We start from the raw sequence: 9326 nt of genomic DNA, 5'->3' as shown, positions 1-9326 counted from the left end.
CAAGGTAATGCTTGCTTAACAAAGCTTTGTTCTAGCACAAGCCGTGGTTGCAATTAGTAGCTAGGGCTGTGCCAAAATCTTGCATCCAATATCTCAAAAGTCCTCCCTTTCCCCTATGAAAAAGGCTTCTAGTTAGGGTATCAAAAGGTGTTATAAAGAGACACATCCAGTCCCCTTCTTTTCTTATGTAAGGGAAGTAGCAAATTTCTCCCACCAATTTCATAAACTGTGGAGACTGTATTAGATTTGATTTGATGATGATGATAATAATAATAATAATAATAATAATAATAATAATAATAATAATAATACCCTGCCTGGTTGACTGTGTTGCACCAGCGACTCTGGGCGGCTTCCAGCATACATAAAAACATAATAAAACACTAAACATTAAAAACTTCCCTATACAGGACTGCCTTCAGTTGTCTTCTATAGGTTTAAAAAAATGTATATATTTAATATTATAGTATAATAAAGACAATTTTCAGTGATAGTGCTGCAGCTTAAACTGGAGTCCACAGTAGCCACATGTTCCCATTTCGGTAACTTTGTCCAAGTTCATATACACTTTAGGATGTCCCAGAGCTCTGTGGCCACCGTCCCAGGATGGTGTTGAAAATCTGGTTTGCCGAATGATCAAACCAATTGCAAAGCTTTCATTCACCTCTGATGACCAGCAAATCGAGCAAAGCGTTACTCCCTTGTGTAACAAAGCAGCTGAAAATACGCAGTTCCCTTGAAACAGTTCATTCTTTGAAGCACCACTTGAAGGCCGGAGGCTCATGTGATGTTTTTCCTGGACTGAGCAGTCGTCATTGGCTGAGTATTTGCCAAGGAACAGGTGCTATAAAAGCATATAGGAACAAACCTAAAACTGCACCCGGCTGATTTAGAGGTGCCTGAAAATGGAATTAGGCTGCCACCTAATGGACAAAATCGGCATTTGTTTATTCAGATCCTTTCAGATGTTTAAGTCAGGAGTCAGCAACCTTTTTCAGCTGTGGGCCAGTCCACCGTCCCTCAGACAATGTAGTGGGCCGGATTATATTTTGAATTTTTTTTGAATGAGTTCCTATACCCCACAAATAACCCAGAGATGCATTTTAAATAAAAGGACACATTCTACTTATGTAAAAACACGCCGATTCCAAGACTGCGGGCTGGATTGAGAAGGCGATTGGGCCACATCTAGCACCACGGGCCTTAGGTTGCCTACCCCTGGATTAAGTGGAATTTAAATGTTTCTCCATTCTACAATCCAGTTTGTAAATGTTGCCAATCCAAGCTCATGACTGACTTCTTCTCCTCCTCCTTCCCTTGCCCACCTGGCGGGGTTTCCCCAGCCAGTCCGGGCATCTTACAGCATACTGTATATAAAAACATAAAACTTTAAAAACTTTCTGAAACAGGGCTGCCTTCAGATGTCTTCTAAAAGTTGTATAGTTTTTAATCTCATTGACATCATTGAAAGGAGGGTGTTCCGTAGGGAGGGGGCCACTACCGAGAAGGCCCTCTATCTGGTTCCCTGTAACTTTTCTTCTCACAGTAAGGGAAACAGCAAAAGACCCTCTGAGGAGGACCTCAGTGTCTGGGCTGAATGATGAAGGGTGGAAAACACTCCTTCAGGTATACTGAGCCCAAGGCTGTTTAGGGCTTTAAAGGTCAGCACCAACACTTTGAAACTAGTTTCAAATTAGTTTGTCTTGTTTCACACGTATTGAGTTAATGTCATGTCGCATAGCCAGGTGTGCATTTAATGGGTTTGGCTAGAGAGCCAGCCATGTTGTGCACTGGTAACTTCTACCCTGAGTTGATTTTTGGAAGCTGCCCTGGGTTTAGCCCCATAAAATGTGGATCTATAAGGTATATTTTTAATGCCTAAATTAGCATGGTCTGTTAAGTGTTAGGAACTGGAAGCAGATCTTACAACCTTCACCACCCCTAGTAGGCATTTTCTTGTCATTGCTGTGATTCACTTCACTCTGAACTCTGCTAAGGTGGAGACAAAAATCTGTTCCCACGTGACACTGCCACCACCTCTCCAGCCTCATTATAGTACCAGCATGCTAGTCCTTCTTGTCCTATCTGTCCTGATCCCCTCTATAGATTCAACCAAATTGTTGTCAGCCCAATCTAAACATCCTCAGTTGATTTTTCTATTTCTGTCACAAACGAGTTATTTGATTACTCCTCATCTTGCTGCTAATTCCCCATGCTAGCAAGGTCTGGCTGTTTCTGCGGAGACCCTATGACTCTTGGCCCAAACATGCATTTTTCCTTCAGAGGTTTAGTTCCTGAAACACGGGAAATGTGTGAACCCAGCCCACCCAAATACTTGTCGGTGTGCTTTTAACTTGTGCATTGAAAACTAAGCTATTTTCTTTTTGTTAGTGGTAATGGGGAAACCAGATAGGTTGTTAAAAAAAAAAGGATCACTGATAACTGTAATTCTTTGTCTTTGGAATGCTGCCCCTTGAAAATGAAAAAACATAGTCATCTTGTGAAATGCAATATATTTTGAGTGGAAGGAATTGGTCTAGATTTAAGTTGGAGCACTTACATTGCATATCTGTGCGCAGGGGATTAGGATGGCAATGCAGGGCCTGGGACCAATTGCACTCACCGGCCACTCACCTGCAGAACTCTCCAGAGTGCACACTGCATAGGGCCCGCCACAGTCCTCACACTTCACCCTCTCAGCCCTCCTTGGTTTAAAATTGGTGGGGGACCTTTCTCAGAGCGAGGCATTCTGGGAAAGTTTCCGCTAGTTCAGCCCTGATTAGAGGTTTAGGCCAGGGGCGGGGCAACGTTTTCAGTCCAATGGTCACAGTCCTTTATGAGGGTCATGGGTCAGTGGGGGCAAGGCCAGAGGCAAAAGTGAGAAGAGCAATAAATATTCTAGTTTCTTTGCACTTTTGTACCTGTTCTACCTCCATTGAGGGAAAGAGTTCAAGGGCACATTCCAGTCGGACAAAAGCCCCTCAGGGAGGGTGACGAACAGGGCTGCTGGTGAGGGGTGTGACTCAGGAGGATGTGTGGCATGAGGAGAGTTTTGAGGTCCAAATTGAGACGCACACACACGCACGGTTGACTTACCCATAGGCACTAGGGGTGCGGGGCACCCGGGTGCTGGGCTCTCAGGGGCACCAGGCCGAGAGTCCGGGGCCTGGGAGTTGGGTCCAGGGAAGACCCTGTCCGTTGGAGTGCTGCGACGGGCTCTTCTGCTGTGGGTGGCTCTGCGCCGTGAGTTTGGGGGGGACTGAATCAGCGAGACGCTGAGGCGGGTGGCCGGCTCCGCCCTCCTGTGTGCTTGGGACTGGGCAACCTGGGGGGGGGGCATCGGGCAGATCTTTGCACCCCGGCGCCGCATATGCTTAAGACACACACACACACCAACCTGTTGTTCCCCATTCCTGGTTTAGACTATAAACCATTGTGAAAATATCCCGTTGTAAAACACCTGGGAAGGAACTACAAAACAAAACAATTCACTACTCAGTATAGGTAGTTGTTAAAAGAACCTAGGCAACATACTTTGGTGTACAGCACAGCATAAAAAGGCTTCTTCCTGAATGACATGCGGCAGTGCTTTACTCAATCTTTTCAGGATCTTTTGAATTCATCTTATGCCATGGATGCTCCAGTTGAGATGACCCTCGGGGGCCCCTTTCAACTCTACAGTTCTATGAGGCCTTGAGTGATATCCTTTCCAATTGTCGTGGGTAGTGGCATTTGATCTCTCTTGCTTAACAAACATTTCAAGAATGCACTTTGACAGAATGCTAGCATAGTGTGTCAATTCTACAATACCATTGATTACCGCGGGAATTTAGTTACCAGTGGTGGATGGTCCTTTGGTGAAATGGGACGCTGTCGCCCTAGCCTCCGTTGGCCCTCAGACAGACCTTGCCTGCCTGCCTGCCTCCTTTATTTATTTAATTTATAAACCACCCTTCATCAAGAGATCCCAGGGTGGTTCGCAGAATAAAATAAACAAGATAAAACACAAGCAAATAATTAAACCGAAACAATAACCACCCCTTCCCACAGATACATTTAAAAGGCTGTAGAATATTGATCAGCCCCAAGCCTGGTTGAAGAGGAACATATTTACTTGGCGACTAAAATATATATAATGAAGGTGCCAGGTGAACCTCCCTGGGGGCAGCATCCCACAAATGGGGAGCCGCTACAGAAAAGGCACATTCTCGTGTTGCCACCCTCCAGACCTCACATGGAGGTGGCATGCGGAGAAGGATCTCAGATGATGAATGCAGTTTATTCTTTAGTTATCAGTGTTGCCCTTGTAGAACTCAGCAGGGAGGAGGGTAGAGAAAAAAGTAGAATTAGTTGGCTCTCCCTGTCATTGCCCCTGATTCCACCTACTGTTTGGACTCCCTGCCTCCCACCCTACCTGTCAGAATGGGGACCAGCCGCCACCGTTGCTTACACATGCTTTCTGTGAACTATGCAGAGAAATGGATGGTATTACTGAAATCACAAAGCCTTCCCTTTCGTGCCCTGATTTCTGGACTGGCACTCGAGTTGATTGCATAGTAAACAGAGATCCTCTTTGGCAGGACACTAACAAAGCAGGATTTTTAAGTGATTTGTCTCTTAATAGAACAGGATGTTTGTGGTTTGGATTTTTTATATATATAAAAAGAAATCAGCTTTAATTGTCTTGTCAATAGTGCAGTTAATTGTGTGGATTTAATTGCACTGTCAGTTGTAATATAAGTGTGAAGTGTCTCCAGATTATTTGTTGTTTCAACCCTTGGTTGATTTCTGCTTATTGGGAAAGGACAGCAGGAGAAACAAGCTCTCTTGTTGATATGATTGCTCCTGTCTAGATTCCCAGCACTGCCGTTTTTTCTCACGGGAACATCGCAACTTATTTTTGTGACCCGCTATAGTTGAAGCGATCATTTCTGCTGGGACATTGCTGTATTTAAATTTGGCATGCCACTCGCTACCCCACCCCATTGCAAGTGTTATGTTTTGTTGTTACTTTTAGCAAACAGTGTCAAAGGCTCCTTGGCGAGATTCCAAAACACAAAGTATTATTATTGACCTTCTAGGTCTAATTTTGTCACGCTAGCAGGTGAATTATATTTGCAGATATTCAAGGGTTATGTGTGCTGGGCACCTTTTTTTCCCCTGTCCTGGATTTAAACTATTGCTTCATATATTCATTGCATTCTTGACTCTACAGGTTGCTAGAGGTCTCTTGTGCTACACATTACATATGCAATGAGAACTGATTTAATGTCCCCATCAGTTCACTAGGTGGCCGCATGCAAACCATTTTCTCTTACCGTCAGCTAGAGATGAGCACATCCTCCCAAATGGTTTGGATGGGACTGAAGGGAAAGCTTTACTCTGTCCCATTTTCTGTGTGGATTTTTGTCGTCGTTGGGAAATCCACACAGGAACAAATGGGGTGGAATGGATTGTTGTTATTTAACTATTCATGAGGTGGTGCTAAGGCTGCTTCCCCCCCCCCCCAAAGTAATTACAGTCACCTTAGGTGAGTGGCTAGCTAGTGGTGCATGTTGAAAAGCAACACAGCAATGTTCACCAAGAGCAAATGGACGTGATGTACTGCTGCTCCAGAGAGACATGCAAATAAAAACATGTCTGCCTCCATGTTAATGAATAAACTAATGCTAATACAGTGGTGCCTCGCTTAACGAATGCCCTGCTGAACGAAATTTCCGCTTAACGAAATGATTTTTTGAGCGGAGGTTGCCTCGCTAGATGAATTCGTTTTATGAAAAATTTGTCTAGCGAATCACAGTTTCCCATAGGAATGCATTGAAATTCAATTAATGCGTTCCTATGGGCAAAAAAAAATTCAAAAAAATTTCAATGCATTCCTATGGGATTCGCTAGACGAATTTTTCGTTATAAGAAAAGACCCGTGGAACGAATTAAATTAGTCTAGCGAGGCACCACTGTAACAGTACTGGTTCCATTGAAGCAACAGGCTTATACTGTAAATAGGTTTGCAGATGTATGAAAAGAACAGGAACTCGGTATAAAATACATGGTGTAAGTGAAGATGGGTGACTGTCAATTTCAGCTTCCCAGTTTTCCAATCTTAAATTCAGTTCTCCACGTTTCCAAGCCGGCAAGAAAATTTATAGTCCTTTCAGTGTGAATTTCTCCTGAGACACATATCTGTGGATGAAATTTTGCCTTACACATTTTTAAAAGCATATTTCCCTCAGTGTTTATACTTTCCTCAACGTAATACAATTCTGTATCTCGTTTTCTCAAAAATATGCATTTTAATGCACGCTCTACCTTGCACATATATTTTAGTACACATAGATATGCTGGAGCACTGCCCCCCCCCAAGATACGTCTTAGAAAGAGAGAGGCAAATAGAAATGGTAACTTAGATACAAAGGATTTACAGAGTTCTATTACTTTCAATAGACAAAGTTCTAATACTTTCCATAGAAATTTCAGGTAGAAGGACCTTCCAAAATCCTTTTTTTAAAAAAATTCAACTGCTAAAGATACAGGAAGAGGCCTAGCAGTCTTTGCATCTGATCATTCTAGACAGCAATGGAGAAAGTGAAATAGTGGAAATTTTACAGAGTAAAATAGTGAAAATGTGCCTTAGATTGGGGTTGATGTTAAAAGCTGGGTCTGAAAACATGATTACAGGCTGTTGGATCATACCTTATTTATTATATTTTCTGAAGCATTTCCTCACATAGGCCACACAGTGGGGCTGTTGCTAAATAAGACACATTTTCTCAGCATCTTTCAGCTCAGTTTTTGAGCGTTATTTCTGCAAAGTGGACTATCTATAGCAGGCATGTCCAACCATAAGTAGCCTGAGATCTACCATCCAATACCAAAAACTGGCAGTGATCTCCCACACTCTCCCATTGTCAATCTTCAATTTAAACATATTATATTTGGCTTAAAGGTAAAGGGACCCCTGACCATTAGGTCTAGTTGCGGACGACTCTGGGCTTCTGGTGAACCAGAGCAGCACACGGAAAACGCCGTTTACCTTCCCGTTGGAGCGGTACCTATTTATCTAATTGCATTTTGTGCTTTCGAACTGCTAGGTTGGCAGGAGCTGGGACTGAGCAACAGGAGCTCAGCTCGTCACAGGGATTCGAACCGCCAACCTTCTGATCAGCAAGCCCTAGGCTCAGTGGTTTAACCCACAGCGCCACCCGCACCCTATATCGCATATTTATGATAAAAATAATAACAAATGATAGTCGCTTCCATAAAACCTGCAAAGTTTGTTATAAATCAATATTTTTCAAAAAAAATTACATACTTTGTATACTTGTACAGTAATAACATAAGAAAATAACATTGACGTTAGGGTCCTACATAATCAGAACATGATGCACAGATGGTTGTTCACAAATGTGTCAAGTCTCTGAAGTACCCCAGGACTCTTGCTATTTTTCAGGTGAGTCAGGGTTTCTTCCATAGTTCGAAACAGAAATTGGGTAAACTGAACTGCAGAGTTGACAGCCTTCAAGCACTACGTACCTTAAGAACCTGTAGAAGCGCTTTCCCCTGGATCCAACCCACCCCTTCCTTTCGAGTAAACCTAAACCAGCCCTTTCTCTCTCTGAGGAGCTAGCGTGCAGGGCTACACACAAACACACACACACACACACACACACACACACCACACACACACTCTCTCACACACACACTCACACACTCCCGGCGTGGGTACGATGGCAGCAGCCAGGAGGGGGGCAAGGCAGTCCTCTCCTCGAGGGCTGGATCCTGGAATGTCCAGCACCCTCTCTCTCTCTCCCTCTCCCTCTCCCTCTCCAAAACAAAACACCAGCCCTTTCTCTCGAGGAGCCAGTGCGCAAGGCTTCTCTGCCCTGCGCGCTGGCTCCTCGACAGAAAGGGCTGTTTGGGAAGAGAGGGATCAAGAAAGAGAGACGAGAAACAATCACATGATCTACAAGTCGATCCAGATCGACCTGTTGGACAATGCTGATCTATAGCCATATATCTACATCTGCATTACTTTTAAACTATTTTGTGTTTACCCTTTTGAATTCCCAAGTTAAGAGTCTTCTCAGGACATGGGCAAGATTAAAATACCAAAGAAAGTACACACAGAAATCTTGGATGAGCTTTAGGCTTGCTAGGTTAATGTCCATACACACTTATGAAGATGACTCAACCAGCCATTATCTGTCAACCCAGCCTACCTTGCGGGGTTCATTGTAAGATAAAATGATGTGCAGAGGGAATCTGTATGGTGTCTCAAGCTCTTTGGAAAGAAGAATCCAATAAAAGAGAATGAGGAATGATTACTAGTTCATGAAGACTAATACAAAATGTATATTAGAGCATTCTGGTTACAAGGGATCCGATTTATTTAACCAGGTAGAGGGCCGCCTCAGTAGTGGCGTCCACCCTGTGAAACACCCTCCCATCAGATGTCAAGGAAATAATCAACTATCTGACTTTTAGAAGACATTTGAAGGCAACCCTGTTTAGGGAAGTTTTTAATATTTGATGTTTTATCGTGCTTTTAATATTCTGTTGGGAGCCTCCCAGAGTGACTGGGGAAACCCAGCCAGATGGGCGAGGTATAAATAATAAATTGTTGTTGTTGTTGGACGGGGTATAAATAATAATAAGCTGTTGTTGTTGTTGTTGGCTGTGCAGAATAGAGAAAAGATATAGTAAGCATCCCATGGTGGAAGACTGCTTTTTTTCTTGTCTTTGAACTGGTGATTGCCACTGATGAGCAAACAACAAAGAAGGTTGGAAGGGGGGGGGATCTTGTTCTTAAACTATCAGCCTATTAAATTGCCTGTATTTTCATGGGCCAGTGACTCTGAAGTTAATCATCTTTGATAAATGACCAAAGGGCAACATTTACTTAAAATCACATTTGAAGACAACAGTGTTTCTAGTTTCACCTAATCCCAGATTTCTGTCGTTTAGCCTCTCTCCTTAATTTGGCGTGGCTATGCTAATCCATATTTTGTGACACACAGCTTTTATTTATGGAAAGCGCCAGCGTTTAAGTGATGAAGCACTTCAATTGCATATGTTCACAAACAGTCAATAATCAATTACAATCAAGGCTAGATGGGGATGGCATACCCACCTGCCTGCCTGGATGGAAGGAAAGAAGCCGAAAGAGCTTTGGGCTTGATCTGAATGGAGGTGGAGGTGAATGTTCTGCACAACAACATAAACCATATTATTTTTTGCAGCCGGCTAGCAAGAAATTTGTCTTTAGGAGGGACTGGGGTATGTTGTTACTTTTGGGAATCCCTGCGGCAAAAGCATAAATTCTTCAT

The sequence above is a fragment of the Zootoca vivipara genome, chromosome 4, assembly GCF_963506605.1.
Source record: "Zootoca vivipara chromosome 4, rZooViv1.1, whole genome shotgun sequence".
Taxonomy (NCBI): Eukaryota; Metazoa; Chordata; class Lepidosauria; order Squamata; family Lacertidae; genus Zootoca; species Zootoca vivipara.
This window is presented reverse-complemented; position numbering follows the sequence as displayed.